This window comes from Artibeus jamaicensis, unplaced genomic scaffold (assembly GCF_021234435.1).
Source record: "Artibeus jamaicensis isolate MK-2021 breed Jamaican fruit bat unplaced genomic scaffold, CSHL_Jam_final contig_908, whole genome shotgun sequence".
Lineage (NCBI taxonomy): Eukaryota > Metazoa > Chordata > Mammalia > Chiroptera > Phyllostomidae > Artibeus > Artibeus jamaicensis.
Genome location: NW_026522009.1, coordinates 556,150 through 569,536, shown reverse-complemented (window position 1 = coordinate 569,536; position 13,387 = coordinate 556,150). Strand labels below are relative to the sequence as shown.

Here is a 13,387-nt window from a genome sequence, read left to right as displayed (position 1 = left end):
TTTCTTCTTTTTAAACTTTTCTCCTCTGCTTTAGAAACTGAAACCTTGCCCTATTCAAGAAAGTTTGCATTTTATTGTTATATTTAATTGCTCTATTCTTAAGGGAGGGAAAGGAAAGAAAATTTTAAAAAGACATTACATAAGCCCGTGGTCTCACATCTCCAACGCTCTTCTGATTATATGTCTGACAACTAGAATAACCCATGTGGAAATATTCTTTGCTGCACTCAGTCTGCTTCTTTCCCAAGTTCAACAGCAAGGTTTACCGAATGGTCTCAATGTCTATAAGCAACTCCAAAGCCCCTTCAAACTCGCTAGTCAGGCTGGGAGAATCAGTAGACATTTGGCCTTTTATCACAATACGGATCCACAGACCAATGTGCCAATTAAGCTGGGCAGAGTAGGAGGATGAGAATAACTTGAACAAATCTCATATTTTAATGACACTCCAGCCTTCAGCTATTCTATAGTTTCTGAAATGTTAAAGTCTGAGAAATCTTTTCTGAGCATCTTGTTCACTGGTAAAGGCAGGTAGCCTCAATTATGACGCGAATTGCTTCCCAGGCATGGCATGGAGCACTGTACCTCCTGCTTTTTCCTTCTCTTTGTGAGACTAGCTAATCAAACCACCAGACTCTACATCAGGGGCAATCATAGCTCTTCAGAGAATTTTGAAAAGTCAAAACTAAAACAACTATAGATTAAAAATTCAGTGGAATCTTTAGTCTGCCTTAGATACCAGCAGCAATATCTAAGGGTAATCTTCATCATGTGTGACTTAGCTGAGAGGATTCGAAATCTGAGAAAATTAAGTTTATTTGTAACTAAATACAATTTGGAATGGTTCATAGATCACTGAGTATTGAAGATTAGCAAACCCCTAATTAAAAGTGTTTTACTGGTGTGAAAAGCTGTGCTATCTTTCATGAAACAAAAGACATAAGAATACTGTAAAAAGTCTACCTACTCTGTTTCCTAATTTCTATCAATTACTAAATTTATCTTCACAAGAGTGATTTTTTGCTTGTTTGGCAGTGTATTTTCATCATAAATATGAATAGGGATATTTATCTCCAAGAACACTGGTAACACCTTCCTGATAGTATTTTATTTTTGTTGTTGTTATTTTAGTTCTGGTGGTTGATGTAAAAGTTATTCTAAATGGCAAAATAAGCAGAAGAATGTAGTCATGAGCTACAAAAACATTGGAGTCACCCAAACATGGGTTTAAATCCTGGTCCCATCATGTATGCTTCATGGAACTTTGGGCAAATTACTTATTTTCTTTGAATCTCAGCTTCCTTAGTACTAAAGGGCAATAGCTACACTATGGAAGAGTAATAAAATTTTTAAAAGATAGTATTTTAATGGTTTTCATACCACAGGAACTCAACAAAATATCATGAATGACAAATAAATTAGTCCCATTCCTCATTTCTGTCTGCAAAGCTGTAAAAACAACACAAAGCTCACAATCAAATTCTGACACTGCAGTCTTCTCAATGAATAGAAACCATCCCTTTCTAGAAAAAAATTTTTATGATAATGTGACAAAGGATCTCAAGGATTGGGTCATTTACTTGAGGCCCCAAGACATGCTAATGACCTAGAAGCTTAGACTTTGATCTAATAGAACCAAGGTGAAAACAGGAGATTTCAGTGATACTGAGCATTTAAAATTATGTTGAATGATGTGGGCCAGTCCTTGGACTCTTCCGGGAGCTTCTTCCTAAGAATATAAATTTTAAAAAAATTATGTTGAATGAGGAAAACAAAGTAGTAGTTTAAATATTTGGCAAGATAGCAGTACATTCCCTTTAAATGTGATTTCTATTTTATAAATTATGTATATTGATGCTGAAGAAACCAATGTGGAAAGTCATCCAAAGACCATCCAAAGAATTAAATAGTAAAAATACTCTATTTTCTCTGTCACTTTCAACTGAATGCAGCCAAATGACAGTTACATACAAGACACCTTCAATCAGTTTTGAAGAACCAAGCCTACAATCTAGTGGAGGGAGATGTTGGTCTGTTCTACTGCCGTTTCCTTTGACCTCATATTAAAGCCACTAATTCTACCCTGTAAGGTTCTACAGCTTCCCTTTTTTCAATCCCTTACTTCAGTGTTTCCCAGTGTATGTCCTTGATCTCTATGGTTTGACCAGGTATGTTTAGATTCATTCACTCTCTTGGCTTTTTTCTCCTCCCCTACTGCAAATAACTTTCTCTATGCAGCTCCAAGGAAACCAGTAGATTTTATTTATTTGTTGTTTTATTTTTAAGCTTCTATCTCTTCACACCCTTCTTTCTAGGTGATTAATAAGTTGAAGCCCCAAAATATTAAATGACTTCAGCAGAAGAAGCAGGAGGAAGCATGCACGTGTCTAAAACAAAGTTCAGGGCTCCTACATCTAGCACAGTGACTCCCAACCAGTGTGCTCCAAGAATTTTTAAAACATGCAATATCTGACTATTTACTCAGGGGCACTGACCTGACCTTTTTCTTTAGACAGTCAAATAGAAAAATGACAACAGCCAACCCAGCAACAGCCATCTGGTGTGAATACCCTGCCTTGAACCATAAATGCTCAGTCATATAATAGATTTGTACCTTATTGGTAATGTTGCATAATAATATTGCAACTAATTGATTAATTCTTATACCAGAAATACTTATATACATGTATAGGCACCAAATTTTTTAAAAACTCACTTTGGAGCAGAAAGGATAGGTAATTGCTATTGTTAATTTTACATCTAAAATAGGTATAAAAAATTATACCTATTTCTTTTTGTCAGACCAGAAAATACATAATGCATTTTTGGGTGTGCCAAAAATTTTAGTAATCAGTTTTAAGTGTGCCATGAAGTGACAAATGTTGAAAATCATTGATCTAGCACCTAAAGCGCATGAGGCCCTCTACAGTTCAAAAGCATGTCATCACATAAATAGTTGTTTCTAATTTTAGGAGCCACCCTTTGAGGAAGACTTACTTTGCCCCATTTCACCTCTAAAACACTGGGTGAAGACTTTTCACTGAGCTCACATTACAGTAGTTATAGTGTCTGGGTGTTTATCTAAAACTTGTGATTCCAAAAACTAAAACCACCCGTTCTCTCTTTATGATAAGTCACATGACACAGGTTAACTCCCAACTTCATGTTCTTTCCAGGACCTTAGGAAAGAATCTGTTCCTCAGGTACCACCCTTTTATTAATGCTTTACAGGAGAATCTAAACTCTCCATCCACATCACTAATTTTCTTACATAAGAATACGGAAGGACTTGTGATGTAAAAATGACAGCAAAAGTGATAAGAAATCAGGATAGCTTCAGGTCATCTTTGATTATTATAAACCACGAGCGACAAAATTCAGTAAGAAAAACCAAAAGGGATATAAGTCTTATCGATAATCAATACAAAAAAGAATATTTGCAGGAAAATAAGTTGCAAGTCAGCTACGCTGGGGTCTGCATGCTTGAGGGAAGCAGGTCCAGAGAAGACAATTACCAAATCATTCAGGATGAATGTGGATGGCAAACAGGAGGAAGGGTCTTTCTGTAAGAACGACACTGAAGTTTGCTTGGGTGTCACCCCTGGTTCCTGGGTTTAGTTCGACTCTCTGACTTTCCCAGAGACATTAACAATTTTACAAATTCCCTTCCTACTTGAGCCAATTGCAGCAGACATGCTGTGTGTCTACTGAACACCTAATTCTTCTTTTTACTTATTACAAATAACTATGGGTTTTCTTTCCCAGTGGTAACTTGTCAATGTAAAAACTAGCCAACATGCCCCATCTCTCCTATAGCCATGGGTGGCCATCGAGATTTGAGTAGAAGTCTCCTAGTGATTTGTGGGAATGATTTGTCTTTCAAACATAGATACTGTTTTTCACTAGTAATTTCTCCTTCTTCTTCCTGCCTAAAAATTACATGGAAATCTGTAGCTTTCTTGAGATAATGAGGAAATCAAGAGACTTAAACTAGAGGACAAGAACAATGAAGCAGAAAAGGCAGTAGAAAACTAAAATGTTAACATTTTAAAGCACCTGTATCATTACTGTATTACTTATCTACAAACTTTTACTTACTTAAGAAAGATAAGCTTTTATTTAGTTAAACTACTACAGTAAAACTTTTCACCATTGCAGGCAATACATTATCAAAAAAAAAAAAAACACTTCTTTTTTCCCCAATTAGGGAATCTTTATGTTCTACATATACAGATAGAAAATATAAATGTATATGATTTATTGACATTAGCCTCCCTGTTCCATCACTATTTGATTTAGAGCAAGTGATTTTAATTTTCAGGATCTCAGCATTCAAAGATATGGTCAACTTAAGTAATATTGAAGTGATTTTTTTTCCTTCTAAAGTTCTAGGATTCCATGAAATGTCCAATGCTATTGAAAAATAAGGATTTCTTCACTTGTTACTGCTCTGTAAAGTAAATCTGTTACAGCCGAGAGAAGAGACTAAAAATGTTTTAGAGCGATTACTAAGAATTTGATTTTGTGTAAACTTCGAGGAGGATTTGGGACAGGACCTTATACACTCAACGACTGAGAACCAAGTGAAACATACATCTGATTACAGATAACAAAATATAGAATATTGTTTTTAAATGAGCTTAAGGAAAAAATTAGAACAGAGAGCTAGAGGGTAATAAGATTTCTGAAGGGATTATCATACAAAGGATGTCAGGAACTGCTTTTTCATGTGAAGTTGAAGTTGGCTAAGTGCCATATTGGTCCCATAGCGATAGAGGATGCTGACACTGACTTCAAACATTCATCATTTATTTCGAAAAGATTTATTAATGATACACTACATGAAAATACTGGAGGAAATACGGTGGAGTGTAGAGAGAATAATATCACATTGTTCATGTTGCTCTCAATCCACCAAAACAGATAAGGCAGTTTCTGGGTTGTTGCTTTTTTTAACTTTTTAAAATATTTTATTTACTTATTTTTAGAGAAAATCTAAGGGAAAGCCAAAGAGGGAGAGAAACATTGATCCATGACTGCCTCCCATGCACCCCCATTTGGGGACTTATCCCGCAACCCAGGCACGTGCTCAACCAGGAATTGAACCTACAACCCTTTGGTTTGCTGGACAGCACCCAATACACTAAGCCATACCAGTCAGGGCTTTTTAAATTTTTTATTGTATTTTTTTCCATTACTACTTGGTCTCTTTAACCACCTCCCCACTCCCACAATCACCACACTGTGGTCCATGTCCATGAGTCCTTTTTTCCTTTTTGCTCAATCCCTCTACCTCCCAACCATCCATTAGCTGTCACCCTGCCTCTATGAGTCTCTCTATGAGTCTGTCTCCACTTTGCATGTTAGTTCAGTTTGTTTGTTAGATTCCTCATATGAATGAAATCACGTGGTATTTCTCTTTCGCTGACCGGCTTATTTCACTTAGCATAACATTCGAGAGGTCCATCCATACTGTCACAAAGGGTAAAATTTTCTTCTTTTTTATGGCTGAGTAGTATTCCATTGTGTAAATGTTCCATAGTTGTTTTATCCACTCATCTACTGATGGACACTTGGGCAGCTTCCATATCTTGCCAATTGTAAATAACACTGCAGTGAACATAGGGTGCTTATGTTTTTTTGAATTAGTGTTTTGGGTTCCTTCAGATATATTACCAGAAGTGGATTGCTGGGTCAAAAGGCAGATCCATTTTTAATTTTTGGAGATACTTCAATAGTGCTTACCACAGTGGCTGCACTAGTCTGCACAGTCTTCATTCCCTCCAACAGTGCAAAAAGGTCCCCCTTTGTCCACATCCTCGCCAGCGCTTGTTGTTTGTTAATTTTTTGATGAGAGCCATTCTAAGAGGTGTAAGATGAAATCTCACAAAAGAAAACATCAATAGAATAAAAATGCACAGAATGGAAGAACACTACTGCCAATACAGCTGATAAGGGGTTAATATCCAAAATGTATAAAGAACTTAGAAAATCAACAAAAAAACAAACAACCCAATTAAAAATGGGCAGAGAACCTGAATAAACAGGTTCTTCCCCAAAGAGGCATACAGGTAGCCAATAAACATATGAAAAGATGCTCAATGTCACTAATCATCAGATAAAGGTAGTTCATTTTAAAGAATACTATGGGATGATATAGGGGCGCACAAGCTGGTTAACCTACGTTTGGTTTGCCAAGGACAATCCTGAGTTAACCATGTTGTCTGGCTTAATTTTTGGCATTGTTCTTTTCCATACTCAGAATTGACACACACTAGTTATATGCCTTTAAAATTGAAATTTTATTTCATGTATCTATCAACTCAAAGTGTTTCTTTTTAGTCCCATTACCTTTTACTATCACATAAAATTGTTTGGTCTCTAAATTTACTTTTATTCTTTTCCATTCTCTAACTCTTTTTTCATTCTGCCTAGTTATTAGCAACAGACACACAAATAAAAAGAATGTAAACAAAATCTGAAGCAGTATTTTCAAAAACAGTTATATAAATGGTTTACTATATCACCTTAAAAATATATTGAATGAGACTAAGTAAAAAAAAAGAGTACATTCAAAGGATAAAATGAATCTGTTGGTCATACATGAGAATTATTAATAGAAGCCTGAAATAATCTAGAAAAAGGATAAAAAATGTACAGTAAAACCTCCTTTAATAGACAAAAGCAAACTAAGCAAACAACTAGAACAGGAACAGAACCACATAAATGGAGGAATAAGTAGCATTCCAAGAGATTAGCATTCCAAGAGGAGATTCAGAGATTAAGAGCATTATCTTTGCCTAAGGAAAAAGAGCTATCAATGAGCTCTCTGATTATAAAAGATTAAACTTTGCTCCCATTATAAATGACATTTACCTAATAAATTTGTAATATCACATTTTATTTTATTTTTACATATTTTATTGATAATGCTAGTACAGTTGCCCCATTTTCCCCACTTGACTCCCCTCCACCCTGCACATCCCCTCCCACCCACATTCCCGCCCTTTAGTTCATGTTCATGTGTCATACTTATAAGTTCTTTAACTTCGATATTTCCCATGCTATTCTTACCCCATGACCATCTATTTTCTACCTTCCATCTATGCTACTTATTCTCTGTACCTTTTCCCCCCTCTCTCCTTCTCCCATTCCCCTGTTGCTAACCCTCCATGTGTCCTCCATTTATGTGGTTCTGTTCCTGTTCTAGTTGTTTGCTTAGTTTGCTTTTGTCTTTGTTTTAGGCGTGGTTGTTAATAATTGTGAGTTTGCTGTCATTTTACTGTACATGTTTTTTATCTTCTTTTTCTTAGATAAGTCCTTTTAACATTTCATATAATAAGGGCTTGGTGATGATGAACTCCTTAAACTTGACCTCATCTGGGAAACACTTTATCTGCCCTTCCATTCTAAATGAAAGCTTTGATGGATAGAGTAATCTTGGATGTAAGTCTTTGCTTTTCATGACTTGGAATACTTCTTTCCAGTCCCTCCTTGCCTGTAAGGTCTCTTTTGAGAAACCAGCTGACAGTCTTATGGGCACTTCTTTGTAGATAACTGTCTCCTTTTTTCTTGCTGCTTTTAAGATTCTCTCCTTATCTTTCATCTTGGAAAATATAATTATGATGTGCCTTGGTGTGTTCCTCCTGGGATCCAACTTCTTTGGGATTCTCTGAGCTTATACCATTTTAGATTACTAGTGGTGGTATTAGTCCTTCTGGCAGGAGCTGACATCCAGAAGTCACTCACTAACAGGTGATGATAATTTAAAACAACAACAAAAAAAACTATACCAGAGTTATGTGTACTAATTCTGAATGAGTAGCACACAGTATGGAAATAACTGACTGACCTGTGGTCATAGGGCTAGTTCTTCTACATGGGGAACCTTGTTTAGGCCCACTCATAAACTTTCATGATTGGTTTTAGCATTCTACTTTTCTGCTACTGTTAATGTAAGAATGAAAATGCTTTGCATATCCTTGGCACCCACTAGAGAAATCGTATCCTTTTCTAATAATAATGAGAAGTGCTGTAATTAAAAACACAGAGATTTTTTTCCTTCCCAGTAATTTGACTTAACATAAGTCTGCTATAGTAAAACCATTTATCTATGGTTTGTTGAGACATAATTATAAGAGACTTAAAAAAGCAGTTTTGGTTAATAATGTAGTACTATAAATTGAGCAGGATTAATCTACTCCATTATTCTCTACTTTAAAAGAAATGGGAAGAAGTAAAACAACAGAGCAAGGAGATTTCCCAATTTTCCACTGAAATAAGCCACCCTGCTTTAATGATTACTACCCAAGTGAACTAAAGAGATTTATAAATCACTTATTAATGCTAAAAAAATGTTTCCAGGTTCAGGCAAGACTTATGAAGAGATTACAAAAAAAGTGTAACTTTGTGGATTTAATGAAAGATTAACTGGGAGTAGAACTTTGATTGAAAGTAAAGTCTGGTTAAAAACAAACCATAAAATAAAATCTTTCATCTCCATCTATTCTTAAGGCTCTTGTCTCATAATACTAAAAAAGATTATTTCCAAAACTAGTATCTAAGTGTGGCAGAGTAAGAATTTTACCCTTATCTCTCTGATACCTTAATCATGAGGTTCAGATATTTTTGTAGTTTAGAAACGTGATGATTGGGTGCTCACACTCTTCTGTGACATGTGTATCCCTCACCATCCTGTTACGACATCAGCACATTACCCTGCTGATGTAAAAAAAAAATTTAAATGTTTATCTCTTCTTTGCCAAACAAAGCCGTCCATCATTAGGACAATTTCAGCTTGCATATGGTTAACTGGTTAACTTAATCTGCATCCAAGTATCATTGTTCCTTGACATATGGAATCCATCATAAATCCACCTTTACATTAAGGAAGATGGATGTGAAATCTTTAGATTTCACATCAGGATATTCTATCATTTGCATGGTCTTCAGCCTTCAAATCTCAACCTTCCAATTCCATTGCTGTTTCCTTTTCTTCTTTTTTTTAAAAAAATTTATTTTATTGTTGTTCAATTGCAGTTGTATGCATTTCCTCCCACTAATCCTCCCCACCCCAGCCAAACCCACCTCCCTCCCTTGCTTCCACCCTTCCCCTTGGTTTTGTCCATGTGTCCTTATAGTAGTTCCTGAAAACCCTTTCCTCTGTTATTCCCTCCCCTCTCCCCTCTGGTTACTGTCAGATTGCCCTTAATTTCAATGTCTCTGGTTATATTCTGCTTGCTTTTTTCTTTTGTTGATTACATCAAGGTGGATGAAAGATTTAAATATAAGTCATGGCACCATAGAAGTCCTAAAGGAAAACATCAGCAGAAAAATCTCAAACATTCTACACAGCCACATCTTTACTGGTATGTCCCCTAAAGCAAGGGACATAAAGAAAAGAATAAACAAATGGGACCTCATTAAATTAAAAAGCTTCTGCACGGCTAAGGAAAACAGCATTAAAATGAAAATAGAACCAACTATATGGGAAAACATATTTGCCAATGATACCTCAGACAAGGGTTTGATCTCCTTTTCTTCTTTTAAATCCCCTATAGCTATGCTCCAAATAGAACAATGAGTCAATGATGTTTAATTACCCTTTCTCTTGACCCTTCTCAAGTCCATCTCTTCAAAAGCCTTGTCTGTGTTTAATCTGCTTTCTTCACTCTGTCTAGACTCACTGGTTAATGATTTCAGATAATTCCTAATTCTTACCTACCATAATTTGTTTGAAGGTGCACTGACCTTAAAATATGACATGTACAGGTTAAATCCCTATTTCTGCCCTTTAGAAACTGTGACTTTCTCTAAGGCACCACGATTTCTCAACTTTAGATTATTCTTTGGTAAAATGCAAATGATGCCTACCTCTGAACATTTTGTGATGATTAAATGAGGTAATATGGGTAAAGTTGATCAGTAGATATAGAGGTTAAATAAAGGCTAATCTCCCCTTTTTTTCCTTCTCTTTGTCCTCCTGAAGAATTCACATTGCTAATTCTAACTAACATGTTAGTGTCTGCAACTGTGCTATCTGGCTTCAACTGAACAATTCCAATAAAGCTTGAAATTTCTTTCACTGCCTTCTAGGCTGTTCTTTTTAGCATCCCTTCCTGTATTATATATAAGTCCTTACTACATCTTTACAACCCCATCTCTGTTTCTGTCAATCCTAGCAAATTATCTTGCTTCATCCCCTCAGAATCAAAAGACCAAGAAACACAAACCCTATCAACTTCCCTCCTCCCACATACAACTCATCTCTCTATCTACCTGTCTACCAACCTATTTTTCTTCACACCTAATTCTTTCTTCTCTCTTTTGTATGTCTCAAAAGAAGATGCCCTACAGACAGCCCTATCCAAATTAATGATTTAATTCACCTCCTGCTCCATCTGGAACCCTGTTTGATGATTAATGATGACCCCTTTTCTTGAACTTTGTACTTTTATTCTAAGGATACTAAACATATTCATTTTTTTCTATTTAAAGATATTTTCTTGGTCATGTATTCCTCCCATATCATAGTCCTTGCTTCATAACTCACTTTATTGCCCAAGTCTTTGAAAGAACTTTCTTTATTACTTATTATTTCTTTTCTAATTGGAAGAGATGACCTCTGCCCTCATTAGTAAAATGATTTTTATTTTAGTTAAGCACTTCTTAATTTCATAATCCTCTAGCTATTCTTAATTTATTATTTTGTTTGATCTCTCAGAGGTATTTGCCACTCCTGTTAAGAATGTTTCCCCCCTTGACCTCAAGATATAGATCTCTTCTTAAGTCTTTGGTTATCTCTTCTTCTTCCTTCATTATACCCTACCTCTTTACTCAACCTGAAAATATTTTGTTTCCTAATTCCATTATTAATCTTCTCACATTAAATGTATTTATTTCTCAAGATGATATTCATGCTTATCACTTCAATAGCCAAATATAAAAGTTGAGAATATGCATATTTGTAGTTTATCCTTATTGGTAATATAGGTAAATGTGTTACTAGTATTAGACATGTGCAACTGGATTTTCCCTAATTAATTAAGGGATCTCTATTAATTAAGTCAGTCCAATATAAAAACTAACCATAACACTCTTTGAGTACATAAGGAATATCCATGTTAGAGTCTGAATCCAAGAAGCTAGGGAGAGATCAGTGGTCCTGTGTCCAGATAGTCAAGAAGAAAAAAGTGGTGAGACTGGGTCAAAGCCAAAAGGCATATCCTAAATCAAAACTAACAAAAAAAAGTCATGCATGTGGCAAAACTACCCAGAAAATTCTTGGGTAGTTGTTTATAATGATACAGGAATATGCATGGTTTGTGGTTGGTACCAGTGGTCAAATTGTTCATGGGTAGACCTTATTTACCTAAAAACAGACTCAGTGAGCACTGGTCCTTGGTCTCTCAGTTTCTAATACTTTTATATAAAATAAACCCAACTACCAAATCCATTTAGTCCTACCACCTAAATATATCTTAGACCAATTCTCCTCTTTCCATCCCATTGTCACTGCTTCAGTTCAGGTCATCATCATTTGTCACATCTACTATTGCAAGTAGCCAGCTAATCCATCTCTCTTGGTCTTTCTGCTACTAACCTGTCTCAAGTCTAATAAATTTTCCACACTGCCTTCAGAGGAATTTTTCTACAACACAAACCCGGTCAAGTCAATTCATTGCTGTAAAATTCTTCTGCTGAAATGTCAAAGCTTATATCCTTTAGCATGTCAAATAAGAATAATAATAAACTCATGCCTGACCACATTTCTAGGCTTGGTTTCAGCTTCTCTTGTTAACTGCGTTCCTGTTCTCTGGTCAGGACATTCTTTCACATCCCTGTAATCCCTACTGGTTCTGACTGCTTTGTCTGAAAATCCATGTTTTTATACAGTGAAATAGCAGTGATTCTTTAGTTGTTTTTTTTAAACTAGAATAGTATCTTTGACATGGGTACTTGTATTATGTCACAAGTACCATGAGTTAATACTGTCATAATTAAGTATAATATCCCTAACAGTCTGTGATCTACTTGAGGTTAGGGACAACATTTGTTTGCACTTGTCCATCCCATATTTAGATGTGTGCTTAACAGCAATATTAACCCCAATAGATGCTGAAAAATATTTGTAGTTTTTCTAGGTGTTTGGCTGGCTGACTGGCTGAATTAATGAGTAACAAGTTATTACAAAAATTACCATATCTTATATAAATTCTAAGCCTGTTTGAGTATACTTTACTATAAAAATATACTCAATACTTTCAAAAGAAGTCTCACAAGAAAGCACAGAGAGTGAAAAGGATTGCCAGCTCCAAAGAAGGAGCTTTACTTTCAGACACTGGATGACAAGATCGGTGATAGTGATGCTTCTTCCAACTATTATTTCAAAATTGAAATACTATTTAAATATGAAAAAGTATAACTTTATAGTTTAACAAATGCATTAATGCAGACTCATGGTATAAATTAATATCCAGCAATTAATTCGTCATTTTGAACATACTGAAACAAATAATCACCCAGCTGTCCCTGGCCCCTTTCTATAACTATTAGTATAGAAGTTTCAGAAATCTCCTCATCCCAAGGCAGTGTATGTGGGGTGTGTTGAGTATTAGAAATTATCATCTGGCACAATCTAGAAATGACAAGGGAAACTCTCATTTTACTTTGTTGGTTCATCCTATGCTCAGATACCAGTTCTTGGCTGGTACTCACCCACACTGTATCCCAGTCTGGCTGGCGAGGCCCTGAGGCCCCACCAAACTTTTACCAGCTTTCTTTAATTTTGGCTGAATGCATGAATATTCAAATTAAATCACTCTTTCCTACTCCAATAGTTTTACTAGTAGTTGCCACCTGAAGCCTTCTTTGGCTCTGTATCATCTCACTGTTTTAGCATAATGTTTGCTTAAATAAACTTTGTGTTTGTGTCTTACCTTTTTGGACACTGTATTTGTGAAGCTGAATACCCCTCTAAAGCACCAGTTCTAGAATCTGGATGTGTCTTTAGGCCCCCTTTCAATTTACATTGAGTTTATATGGGTTCTCAATGAAGAGAGGGTGGGCATATCATCCCCAGTGGGGCATTTGAGAATATACCGACAAATTTTTTGGTGCTCACTAGGGGAAGTGTTACTGGCATCTAGTGGGAACAGAGATGCTGTTAAACATCCTGCAATGCACAGGACAGACCCCAGCTCCACCCTACACCCAGAATTATCTGGGCCACAATGTCAGTAACATTGATGCTGAAAAATCCTGCATTTCATATTTTCTCCTTCCTACTGGTGCTTAAAGTATTAATATGTCTCATGACTGTGCTGACCTCAGTTCTCAAACCAGGGCAGAAAGCATATAAAGTTTACCAAATTTTGATACTATAATC

General features: G+C 35.8%; 1 non-coding gene across 1 annotated transcript; it reads left to right on the top strand.

Moving 5' to 3' along the window:
* The first annotated feature begins 8,622 nt into the window (after positions 1–8,622).
* LOC119061667 (small nucleolar RNA U13) lies at positions 8,623–8,727 on the top strand. Its single transcript, XR_005084831.1, has one exon. It is a non-coding gene; the product is annotated as a small nucleolar RNA U13 (small nucleolar RNA).
* Positions 8,728–13,387: the final 4,660 nt, after the last annotated feature.